The following is an 11,126-nucleotide window of genomic DNA, read 5'->3' as shown; positions in this document are numbered from 1 at the left end:
GGAGGATGATGGGGGTAGGTGGATGAGTGAAATGATGGATGGATTGATAAGTGCAAGGGTGAATGAATGGACATATGAGTGAAACGGTGGGTGTAAGGATGGATGAGTGAGTGAAAGGGAGGGTAGATGGACAAAAGGATGAATAGATGTGTAAAGGAGTGAAATGATATATGGATGAGTGATAGGGGCAATGGATGGATTCATGAGTGGATGAGTAGATGGATGGATGGGTGGGTGGATGGATGGATGGAAGGAAGGATGGCTAAGTGAAAGGGTCGATGGAGAGAGAAAGGGAGGATGGATGGATGACTAAAAGAGTGGATGGGTGGAAGGATTATTAAGTGAAAGGATGGCTGGATTGGTGAAAGGGTAAATGGCTGAATGGATGAGTGAATGGATGGATGGGATGAAGAGTGGATGGATAAGTGTACAGATGGATAGGGTGATGGATGGATAATGGAGGATGAGTGAAAGGATGGATGAGGGGATGGATGAAGGGATGGATGAGTGAAATGATAGATGGAAGGATACATGATGGATAGGTTTGCAAATGGTTGAATATGTTTGGAAATGGCTGGGCTTACTTATATACTATTGCGCGACCTCTGATGTGTCTGTAAAACGTACCTATTGTCCTGAAGTTTTGTCCTGAATTTTGACCTCCTGTCCTGAATTTGTGTCCTGAATTTTGACCCTTTGTCCTGAATTTTTACACTCACCGTCCTGAATTTGCACCAATGCCAGTTGGTCACCCTAGTTACCGCTATCATTAGATACTGTGGCTCTATCAGAGCACATGTAGCGCTGTGTTCACTAGGCGCATTGATTCGACACGTTAGGAACTCGACGAGGGGCGGATGGATATTGTAGTCCTAATGTGTATATCAGGAAGAGGAAGCTGCATTGACACGCGAGGCGCGAGGACCGGGACCTGGCCTGGGCTCACTGAGGCCGCTGATTCGTTTTGAGGCGCTAGAAAAAAACTCTTGCGGAAGGAACCCGCGTCCATCAGGCCTCAGAGCGAGAACACGGCGGATGGAAGAAGGGCAGGTATGTTGAGAGGCCCGGGGACTTCATTGCCTCGAGGCGCTACAATGGAACATATTAGTTTTGAACGAGGATCACGGGTGAGCTGCCTCCCGGAGCCGGGATTTCCGCTCCCTGTACTTTTAAAAGTACTTTAACCGCGCATTTGCTCTCACTCGGGAGAACGGGCTTCTTTATTTATATATAAAGAACGAGCAGGGGCGCCCCCCCCCCCCCGGGGGCGGAGTCATGACACGGGACGCTTCCGCTATTCATACTCGAGTGGAAACACATTCCGAGCGAATACACTTCAAATATAAAACTACGGTCAGGGCTTCTTACAAACGAGAGGCTCTGTTAACCTGGGGAGAAGGCCGATTTATTATAATAATATATATATATATACTTATTTATATATTATAATAGTTTTTTGTGTTCTCACCCTTATACCCCCACATTTCTCACAGGCCTAATTGATCTCAAATAATCGCACCTGACAGATTTTAAAATTGAAGCCAAGGACGATCGATTTGACAGTAATGATGCCAGTCGCACTTGCAGTGACTATATTGATTTAAGGCAGTTGTTCTAAAGTAGTGTAATTAAACAGTAATTATTCAGCGCCCGCCCCATTGAAGCTGCAACTGGTTTAATGTTCTAATGAAATTAATGCCGCTCTTTGTGAAATTGTTGTTCTCGATGAGCTAAATTGTACAGCGCAGGGCGTGTAGTGCTTGCTTATTTCCTGTACTGGCCGGATGTAGATACATGGTCTCACAATAGTACTTTTTGTGGAAGAAATCTCCCCACCCGAGCCAAACCTTCCTTTTGAGGTTGTAATGTTTTGTTTGCGTTCTCACTGCATTTCTACTTGTTTTTTTCTGTCCTTATTTTCGAATTTCACCAGCTACCACTGATCTGCGAAATGACTCAGGGCTACTGTGAGTTGTAGGAGTAAAGCTGCTTTTTCTCTTTTTCCTTGTCTGTGGTCTATCGCCTGTCTGTGTATGAGGCCGCGTGGTTTTCTACCCGCTGATAGAGAGAAAATACTACGCAAGACACTTATAGCGACCGTTTCGCGTTTCACTCCAACCAAGATGTTCGTTTTGCCTAGTTCGCTCAGACTCCATAGATCAAATATTGTGCTAGGTGCAACTAAAATGTAACAAGCATCAGTGATTGGAGACTGCGGGGGCAAACAAACTGCAGGAGGCGGGCTGTGCAAGCAACAACAGGCAAGCAACGACAACAAGGAAGCAACAAAAACAGGATGGAGCAAGGATTTAAAAAAAAGTACCTGAATCCAGTGCTTAATTTGAGCAGGTGCTTTCAGGTGCTCAGCACCAACACTTCTTTCACAGGGCCGGGGCTACAATTTCTGATCCTGCAGGTGGTGGTCTCAATATTAATTGTTCAAATTCAAAATAAAAAGGATAACATACATTGCAGAGTGATTGGCTGGTAAATGTTCACAGACAGGCCAACATATTCCTGTCCAGGCAGGCATGATTGTGTATCACCACAATAGTGATGATGTCATCAAGCCGATCACAAATCCAAGACGTCATTGACAAACTATGGCTTGCATTCTATTCCCCTAATCTGCTGGCCCCTGCCACTGCCTGAGCCTAAGCCTCTCAATGGATAATTGTAGCGGGGGGCTGGCTTATGACGGAGTTGAGGCAAGGAAGCTGCGATAGCGCATTTGGAACTTGGGAGAGAGGTTTCACGAGGAAGTATACATTAAACTAATTGTGGACTTTCCACTTGCTGCGTAGCCTGAGTAGCATATCTTGCAGCCCTGCATTGCTGCTATCCTCAACGTGCTCTATGCGGCTGTGGCCCAACATAACTTTTGTGCGCCATGGCGTCACCTGTAGAATCTGTGAGCTGCACCCCAGCACGGTAATTGCTGAGCGTGCGTGAGTCCAGTAGGCACCAAAGCCATACTAACTGTTATCGGCAACATTAAGGCTGGGGACAATGCCTGTGCTGTAGCAGGCAGGGTCACAGCAAGCTGAGCAGTGGATGCCGATGCCGACACCATCCCTGGACCCAATAATTACAGGCAGCACTAGCAGTGACATGACCTGCTGTGCTCGAGCAGTGTCTGTTCCGCAATAAACCCAGTCATACCACACTGATTAATATATGCAAAAAAGCATTTTCAGTTGGTGTACATTTTGTTTTTGCACTCGGTGTAGGTAAGAAAGTAAAACACGTCATCTTCCACTTCTTTAGGAATGACAAAAGGAAAACGCAGAGTTCAAAATATCAGGGACATGTACAGACTGACGACAGGGGTCACAGGCAGCAGCAGTGTTATAGATGAGAGACAGCAAGAGTGAAGAGGATAAGAAACAACAAGAGAGGAGAGAGATAAGACGGAGCAAAGTAGAAGAAAAGGAGGAGAGCAAATCAGATACAAAGAGAAAGCAGCCATGATGTGAAGAAGAAAGCATTAAGAAGAGAGAAGATAGAATGAAAGGATTTAGAGGTCAGGAAGAGGAAATAAAGCAGACAAATGATAAAACGGAGACACAGCTAATCACTGCTAGAAGAGTGACAGTAAAGAGCCAATATTGAGGGGAGAGAGAGCAGAGCATGGGTAAAAGTGAAGAGGAAAAGGGCAGGGCTAGAATGAATAGAGAGCAAATCAGAAATACAGGGAATAAGGTAACACACCAGGTGTGACAAAGATGATAGAAAACAAATAGAGAGTTAAGAGGCTAAACTCTTAGAGCAAAGACTTAGGGGACAGATAATAGATCAAGGTTAGAAGATAGAGACTGATGCAGTGAGAGTATCGAAAGTGGGGCTCACCGGAGGAAGAAGTGAGCTGTGGCCTCCTTGGCAAAATTCTCAGCACCTGGACTTCTTTTTTTACAAATTAAGCACTGCCTTAATCCGAGCTTCAGCCATGGCAGACACCAATAAAGCAATTAATCAGTACTTTGTCCATGCTCCATGGAAGGGACAAACATACAAGGAAGAAAGTGAAACCAACTGGTGCTGACTAATGAGAAGCAAGGAAAGGAATAAACAAAAGATCCCGCTAGCGAATCACAGGAGAAACTTAAATATGACAAAGAGAAGCAGCTTAAGACATGATGGAGATGCACATGGATGGATGTAGGCCACAAACACCCCTTTCATCAAAAATATCAAACACCAATACTTGCCTCCAGACCAAAGCCTAGACTGCTCTTATCTTAGCATCCCCAGGGGTCTGAGATAAATACAGAGACTGACAGACTAGGCCAGGTGCAAAGACAAAGCAAACACAAGGAGATGATGGACTGAGCGCTGAAACTTTTCAGACACTCACCCCCAGTAACTATTAGGTGTCACTTATGGGCTCTGCGCCAGCCTCTATGCCCGTACTCTCGATGACCTGTACCTTCCCTGTGCTACAGCTGTCAGGCACCTGGTCAGTCAAGGTCCTCCCAAGAACCATGGTGGCACCATAGCATTTCCAGGTGAGAGCCAGCTCCCGTCCGTGTCGTTTGTCTGTATTTTGAGGTCGAACTCTTGTCTGTGAGGTTCTCCTCCCTCCAACAGAGCTCCTTGGCTTTCATGCAGCAGGGTATCCTCTTCCGAGAGTTGACTCCTCGTTGGTGTTCCTCCGCTTCCCAGGTCTTGGGATCAAAGATTGTTAGAATGAGAGAACTTTTATGGACGTTTGCTAGTTTTCTCTCTCCGAGTCTTTCTTTTCTATTGCTCTTTTTATTTTCTATTTTCTCCCTCTTTCCCTGTTTGTCAGTCTTTCTTCTCTTTCTAAGTTTCCCTCTGTTTTTCCTTTGCAGATCCTGGGCCACACTACTAGCTGGACTTAATTAAGACCACATGCTGAAAAAGAAGCACGTATTCAACCCACAAGCTGAAGGCTAGTTTTGCATTTGTTTTACTCTTGACACACAAATAATATGAAACAAATATTGCATTAACACTGAGACTGGTGACTACATATTTCAGACCCTGAGGAGACAACAAATGGTATACATTGCCTAGATGCATCTACTTTTTTTCCGGCAAGGCTGTGCCAAGAGTTATTTGACAACAAATGACTGCACATAGCTAAGAAGCCCTCTGGTGGACTCCCAAATATTTACCTTTATAAATTACAATATTGTCCTTTATGCAGACACTCCCTCCTTCTCTCCCCTGGATATTGCCGCACGGAGTGGCAAATTTTAAAACACCATAAGTATGGCACAAAACGATGTGTTTTGTGGCATTTTACCGGCGCTTTGATGATCCATACCTGGTTGTCCTGTGCCCCAGAAACACTGAGTAGCCAGTTATTCCACTTAATGTTTTTGCTTGCCCCACCTACTTTCTGTGTCAGTGTTGCTTGCCCCCGCCTACCCTCCCTCCTTTCTGTGTCAGTGTTGCTTGCCCCATCTACCCTCCCTCCTTTCTGTGTCAGTGTTGCTTGCAGCCCCACCTGCCCTCCCTCCTTTCTGTGTCAGTGTTGCTTGCCCCCGCCTACCCTCCCTCCTTTCTGTGTCAGTGTTGCTTGCAGCCCCACCTACCCTCCCTCCTTTCTGTTTCAGTGTTGCTTGCAGCCCCCAACTCCCCTCCCTCCTTTATGTGTCAGTGTTGCTTGCCCCCACCTCCCCTCCCTCCTTTCTGTGTTAGTGTTGCTTGCCCCATCTACCCTCCCTCCTTTCTGTGTCAGTGTTGCTTGCCCCATCTACCCTCCCTCTTTTCTCTGTCAGTGTTGCTTGCAGCCCCACCTGCCCTCCCACCTTATGTTGTCCTTGTTTCTACCCCCAGTTCTCTGTTATCCTTGATAGCCTCCCACCATCTGTTGTCCGTGTTGCCCCACTCACCTGTCCACCCTCTTTCCCAAGTATCATATCGTATGTGTTATGTCATTATGTGACCTCAGCGTCATTATGACGAGTCATTCCCTCCTCCTTTCCCTGTAAGCGCCTTGTCTAGACCGGGTCTCTGCAATTGCAGCACCGCCCACCCGTGAAGCATCACTGCAAGCAGCCATTAGGAAGCATTGACCGGTAGGACAACCACACCACTGTCCTGATCATTTCTACATATGCAATGCACTGGTGACTTATAGCACTGCTTTTTCATTGCATTTATCACTCCTCGGGTCCTGCCCCCGCCACCCCTACTTCACTGTCCACAGCCCACAATCATTCCAATCCCAATTGTGCAGTCCATCCGGGAGGGTGCTGGCCCCATGCAAGAGTGAGGGGTCAGGAGGTCATTGGTGACAGTGGGTATTATTTCCATATATCAGATGGCCCCTTGAACCAGGTACAAATACTGCCCTCTACCCCTCCCCCGCACTGGTCAGCGGCTGACCCCTGATGCTCTCCAGCTCCTCTATAAAAGGAGGCAGTGTGCAGGGATTGAAGGACTCTGGGCCAGCATCAGCTTGTTAATGAGCTGCCTTACATTATATTTCATGATCTTAATGCGACCCTTTTAAGCAGTGAGTTACCTTTGGCACGGGCTGTCTCTAGTTACTATCAGGAAAGTCTGTTTGTTGTGCTTGATCTCATTAAAATGGAAAACGTTGAGTGTGGTGCTTGCTGGCTTTGAGAAAGGAATGAGGGTTGTGAATGAATTTAGTTCTCTGTTCGTATTAGTTTTTTTTGCTCAATATCGATTCTTCCTAAATCTAAACATTTGGGTGGAACCAAGGCTCCCCCTTTTAATTGCTGCAGAGCCCCAGGTATCACACATCTTCAAGTGTTAGTAGTTGAACTGTGGTTATTGAAGGTGGATAAGAAGACGTCTTTTCGAAATAAAACCCTGCCCCACCTTGCATTGCCAAGGGATTTGTCACCATTCTGTGGCCCTGAAGTGTTCTGGAGGCATATTTTTATTTAACATTTCGGACCATAGTGTTTTTTATTGAAAGAGCAAACTCACAATGAAATGCAGTCCAAGCTTTGTAAAACAGAGCAGATAAAGGCATCACACACAGTGAAATCAGAGGTGAAAGCGCAAGGTCTACAGTACAAGATGCAACACTAATATATATAACAGAATATGTTAATTAGTTCAGTGTTGTATTGGTGATGACCATTTTGTCATTGGCAATGAGTAGTTTGAGACTCGTCACACAAAAGAATTGAAGTGCACACAGACACACCCAGAAAACATAGGAATATCACATGTAAGGAAAATGAAAACCTGACAGCCACGCTGACCCGGACGGTGCACAGAAACTCCCCTCACAGAGGGACCCTGCTGCTGTGTGGAGCACGGGGTGCAGACAGGTCAGGGTCTGATCTGTCCCAGGGTGGTAGTGTAGTAGCACATGTATATCGCTTGATAACCCTGACTAGGTGCCAACGCGTGTTTTCAAAGGACGTAGCACACTTCCCCTGTGGGTGTGCTATGGATTGAACTTAATCTGGTGTATATAGGTAGTGTTTTCATGCACTTGAGGACCGGAGTTGTATTTTTATCTTGCTTGTCATAGCAACTATGCATGGATTCGATGCGAAAATGGGTGAGGAATAAGACACTCTTGCCTTGGGTGCCAGCGTTGGATGGGTACAAACTGTGTGAGTGAAGTATAGTTACGAGGCAATTGTTTTGGTGTTTTACCTGAACGCAGAGTCTGCACAGACCACCAGAGCAAGTGTGCAGCTTTATCTGTGCACCAGTGTAGGGGGAAAGTGAGAAAAAAGATACGCTCATGCCTGCAAGTGGATGCCAGCTTTGGCTTGGTCTCTGTTGGATATGGGCATAGGAAGTGCCCACACACGAGTAATACCGCTTCTGGGGCGGGTACAATCTTTCATTATCCACAGCACGGGTGCTCATAACATTTTTCGGAGGAGACAAAATAATTGTCTGCGGCAGTCGCAGCTTCTGCATAAGGGTGTTGGGACTCCACGCTTCTGATTTTGAGTTCTGGATTTTTTTCAGAATCTTGGTCTCACATTAGAAACTTTTGTGGCAGATTTCTCCCTACCCCAGGTAATCCTTCTTATTGGAGTCAGGGGTTGGATGTTTTGTTTGCTTACCCCCTGCATTTCACCTAGGTTATTTATGTCCCGCCATTTTGAAATTGCACCCGCTACCACTGGTCTGCAGTGTGATTCGGGGCTACAGTGACATGGGAGTAAAGTCACCTTTCCTGTACTGCTTTTCTCGGGTCTATCACCTGTATGTACAGGAGATCACATGCTTTTCTGCACAAAAACAGCAAATAATATAATAATATGCATGGCCCTTAGATCTGACCATTTTGCTTTTCAATACAACCAAGATGATAGGCTTGCTTAGTTTGCTCATGCTTAGTTTAAATAAAATGCTAGGTGCAACCAAAATGTAAGAAGCAATGACAACTGGAGACGGTAGAGGGCAAACAAAAACAGCAGGAGGTGGCCGTCCAAGCAACAATGGGCAGGCAACGACGACAACAAGGCAATGATGACAGGAGAGCTCAAGAATTTCAAAAAGTACCTGAATCCCACCCTGAATAGTGGAAGGACACCTATAAAGTAATTAATCAGTTCTTTGTCCATGCTCCTTCGAAGGGACAAACACCTGAGGAAGAAAGTGATACTGACAGGCGCTGACCAATGAGATCCAAGGAAAGAAACAAACAAAAGATCTCACTAGGGGATCTTTGGCAAAACCAAAAAATGACACAGGGGAGCGGCATAAGACGTGATGGAGAAGGGTTCCCATATTTGGATAGTTCGCCTAATCGTTGGTTCACATGTGAATTATTAAAATTAAGAATTAGTATTAATCCATGGACAATAAATGAGAGAATAAAAATGGAAATGATGAAATATGATGGGAAATGTACATGTATGTTAACCCTATTACTTGCCTCCAGTCCAAAGCCTAGAGTGCTCTTGTCTTAACAGCCCCAGGGGTCTGAGATAGATGCAGAAACAGATAGACTAAGCCTGATTCGAAGACAGACAGGCACACACACACAGAAGCACAGACACTCTTAAACACATTCTCTCTCTCTCCACACAGACAGTGCATGTAACAGAGGATTTTTTGGCAAAAAGAGGGTGTGAAATGTGAGTTGTCATCCGGGAAGGAATCCAGGTGCTTGGGCACGTGTGTAGTTTGTGTCCTCAAAGTTCTTCTTATACAAAGAGCCAGGTTTTCAGCTCAAGATTGAGGTGGAGGCTCTGATGTGTCGAGTGAGGTTGTTCCATGTCTTGGGTGCAATGTAGGAGAATGAGCAACCTCCAGTTTTGCTTTTGCTAATGCTGAGAAGTGTGAGAGTGAGGCAGAACGGAGGTGTCTGGGTGGTTGGTGAAAGAGTTGTGGGTGTTCTGGTATTCCGGTCCGATGTTGTGTAGGGCTTTGTGTGCATGAAGTCTAAATTGACTGCGCTTGGGAATGGGGAGCCAGTGAAGCTTCCTAAGGTTAGGTGTGGTGTGATGTGGGTGCAGGGTGGGAGCTCAAATAGGAGTCTTGCAGCTGTATTTTGGAGGATCTGGAGTTTTTGTTGCAGTTGTTGGGAGATTCTGGTGTAGAGTGTTGCAGTAGTCCAGCCTACGGGGGATGAGTACTTTCATGACGATCCATCTGGGGCCGTATTATGCATTGTGATTGTTTGCGCCCGGTGCACCTTTTAAAAGGTGCGCAAGGCGCAAACAATCACAATGCACCCTATTATGTTGTATGCGCTGGCCTGGGGGCATCACATTCGTGTGTAAACACGAAGCAGCTGCTCCGTGTTTTCACAGTGCAGGCGGCACCTGTGTGCACTTTAACAGGCGAATAGAGATCCCCTTCCAAGCGGCTGCAGTCAGTGACGGCACCCGCCTGCAAGGGAATGTCTGGGGTGTCCATGGGAACCCTTTTAGCCGCCGCTGAGGGCTGCTGTCAGTGCGCCGCCTTTTAAATGGCACACTGTCAGTGAACCTCCTGAGGGCTCCTTTGACTCTGCGCCCGTTTCGGTAATATGGCGCAGGCTCAGTCAAAGGAATTCCCTCATTTGCATAGGGTAAGCGCCTATGCAATGAGGAAACACCCTCTGAAGGTAGCGCTGGCGCTTTAAGTGCTCCAGCACTATCAGTATTATAGAAGGGGACATACGAGCGTCTGCACCCCCTTCTATAATACCAAAGTGCCCCGGGGCGCGCAAAGCGGGTGCAAATGCCCGTTGCGAACCCGGGGCACTTATTGTAATACTGCCCCATGTGCTCTGAGGCATCCATTTGAAGATTTTTTCGCAACATGAATAGGAAGTGGAAGCATTGTTTTGTTTAGCGCGAACAAGACCCTCGCGTGTATCAGAGCACTTTACAAGGCACATAACGGTGATTGACAAATACATAAGAGTACGATGGGTTAAGCGAGTACATACGTGGTAAAAGTTAGCGACTAGCACATATCAACAAAAATATATAAGAAGGTTCAGGTGAATCTAGATAAGAGGATCGCTTTCACTTCTTTTTTGAAGAAAGCAGCGGACGGATTCAATCTTGTTTCTGGGGCAAGGCGTTCCAAATCCTGGTGGCCATTCCTGAAAAGGTACGATTGTACGTTTTTTTTCTTGGCGAAACGTTCTGGTTTTAGTAGAAAATTATCAGAGCTCCTAGTAGTTCTGCTACCACCCGATAGTACTAGTTTCTCGGCAAGGTATCTCAGTGTTTTTTGGTGCAATGCCTTATGAGTCATGCATGCGATTTTCAAATGGATTCTGGCCTCAAAAGGTAACCAGTTGAGGGCACGGAGGTCGGGGGAAATGTGGCAGTTTCTTCTGGAGCCTGTGATGAGTCTAGCAGTTGTATTGATTGAGGCTCTTAGCGGAGCGGTTGTTGATTTGGGAAGGCTGCATAGAGCGACACTCGCGTAATCCACTCTGGAAATTATTAGGGTTTGGACTGCCTGTTTAAAGTCATTTGCGGGTATGAATGGTTTCAGTCTTCTCAGTGTGTTCATCTGAAAATTGGCTGCTTTAGTTGCCGCGCTGATGTGTTTCTGCATGTTTAGATTGTTATCCAGAGTTATTCCTAGGGATTTCGCAGACTCAATAATGCGAAGTTCACCATCGAGTGCAGTTAGGTGCTGCATCCATTCGCGGATCGTGTCTGTTTGTTTGGGGGGAGCGATAAGGAGGAATTCAGTTTTTT

At 46.2% G+C, this 11,126-nt stretch overlaps 1 protein-coding gene across 1 annotated transcript in view; it reads left to right on the top strand.

Moving 5' to 3' along the window:
* The first annotated feature begins 886 nt into the window (after positions 1 to 886).
* The window catches only part of LOC147700373 (uncharacterized), a 126,550-nt gene continuing 116,310 nt past the window's right edge, over positions 887 to 11,126 (top strand). Inside the window, exon 1 of the mRNA XM_086935728.1 lies at positions 887 to 1,050. The gene's annotated coding sequence lies outside the window, so the exon portion shown is untranslated. The remainder of the gene's footprint in view (positions 1,051 to 11,126) is intronic.

Source organism: Lissotriton vulgaris, chromosome 8 (assembly GCF_964263255.1).
Source record: "Lissotriton vulgaris chromosome 8, aLisVul1.2, whole genome shotgun sequence".
Classification (NCBI taxonomy): domain Eukaryota; kingdom Metazoa; phylum Chordata; class Amphibia; order Caudata; family Salamandridae; genus Lissotriton; species Lissotriton vulgaris.
Note: the sequence above shows the minus strand (reverse complement) of the source record. Positions and strands in the feature narration are given on the sequence as shown.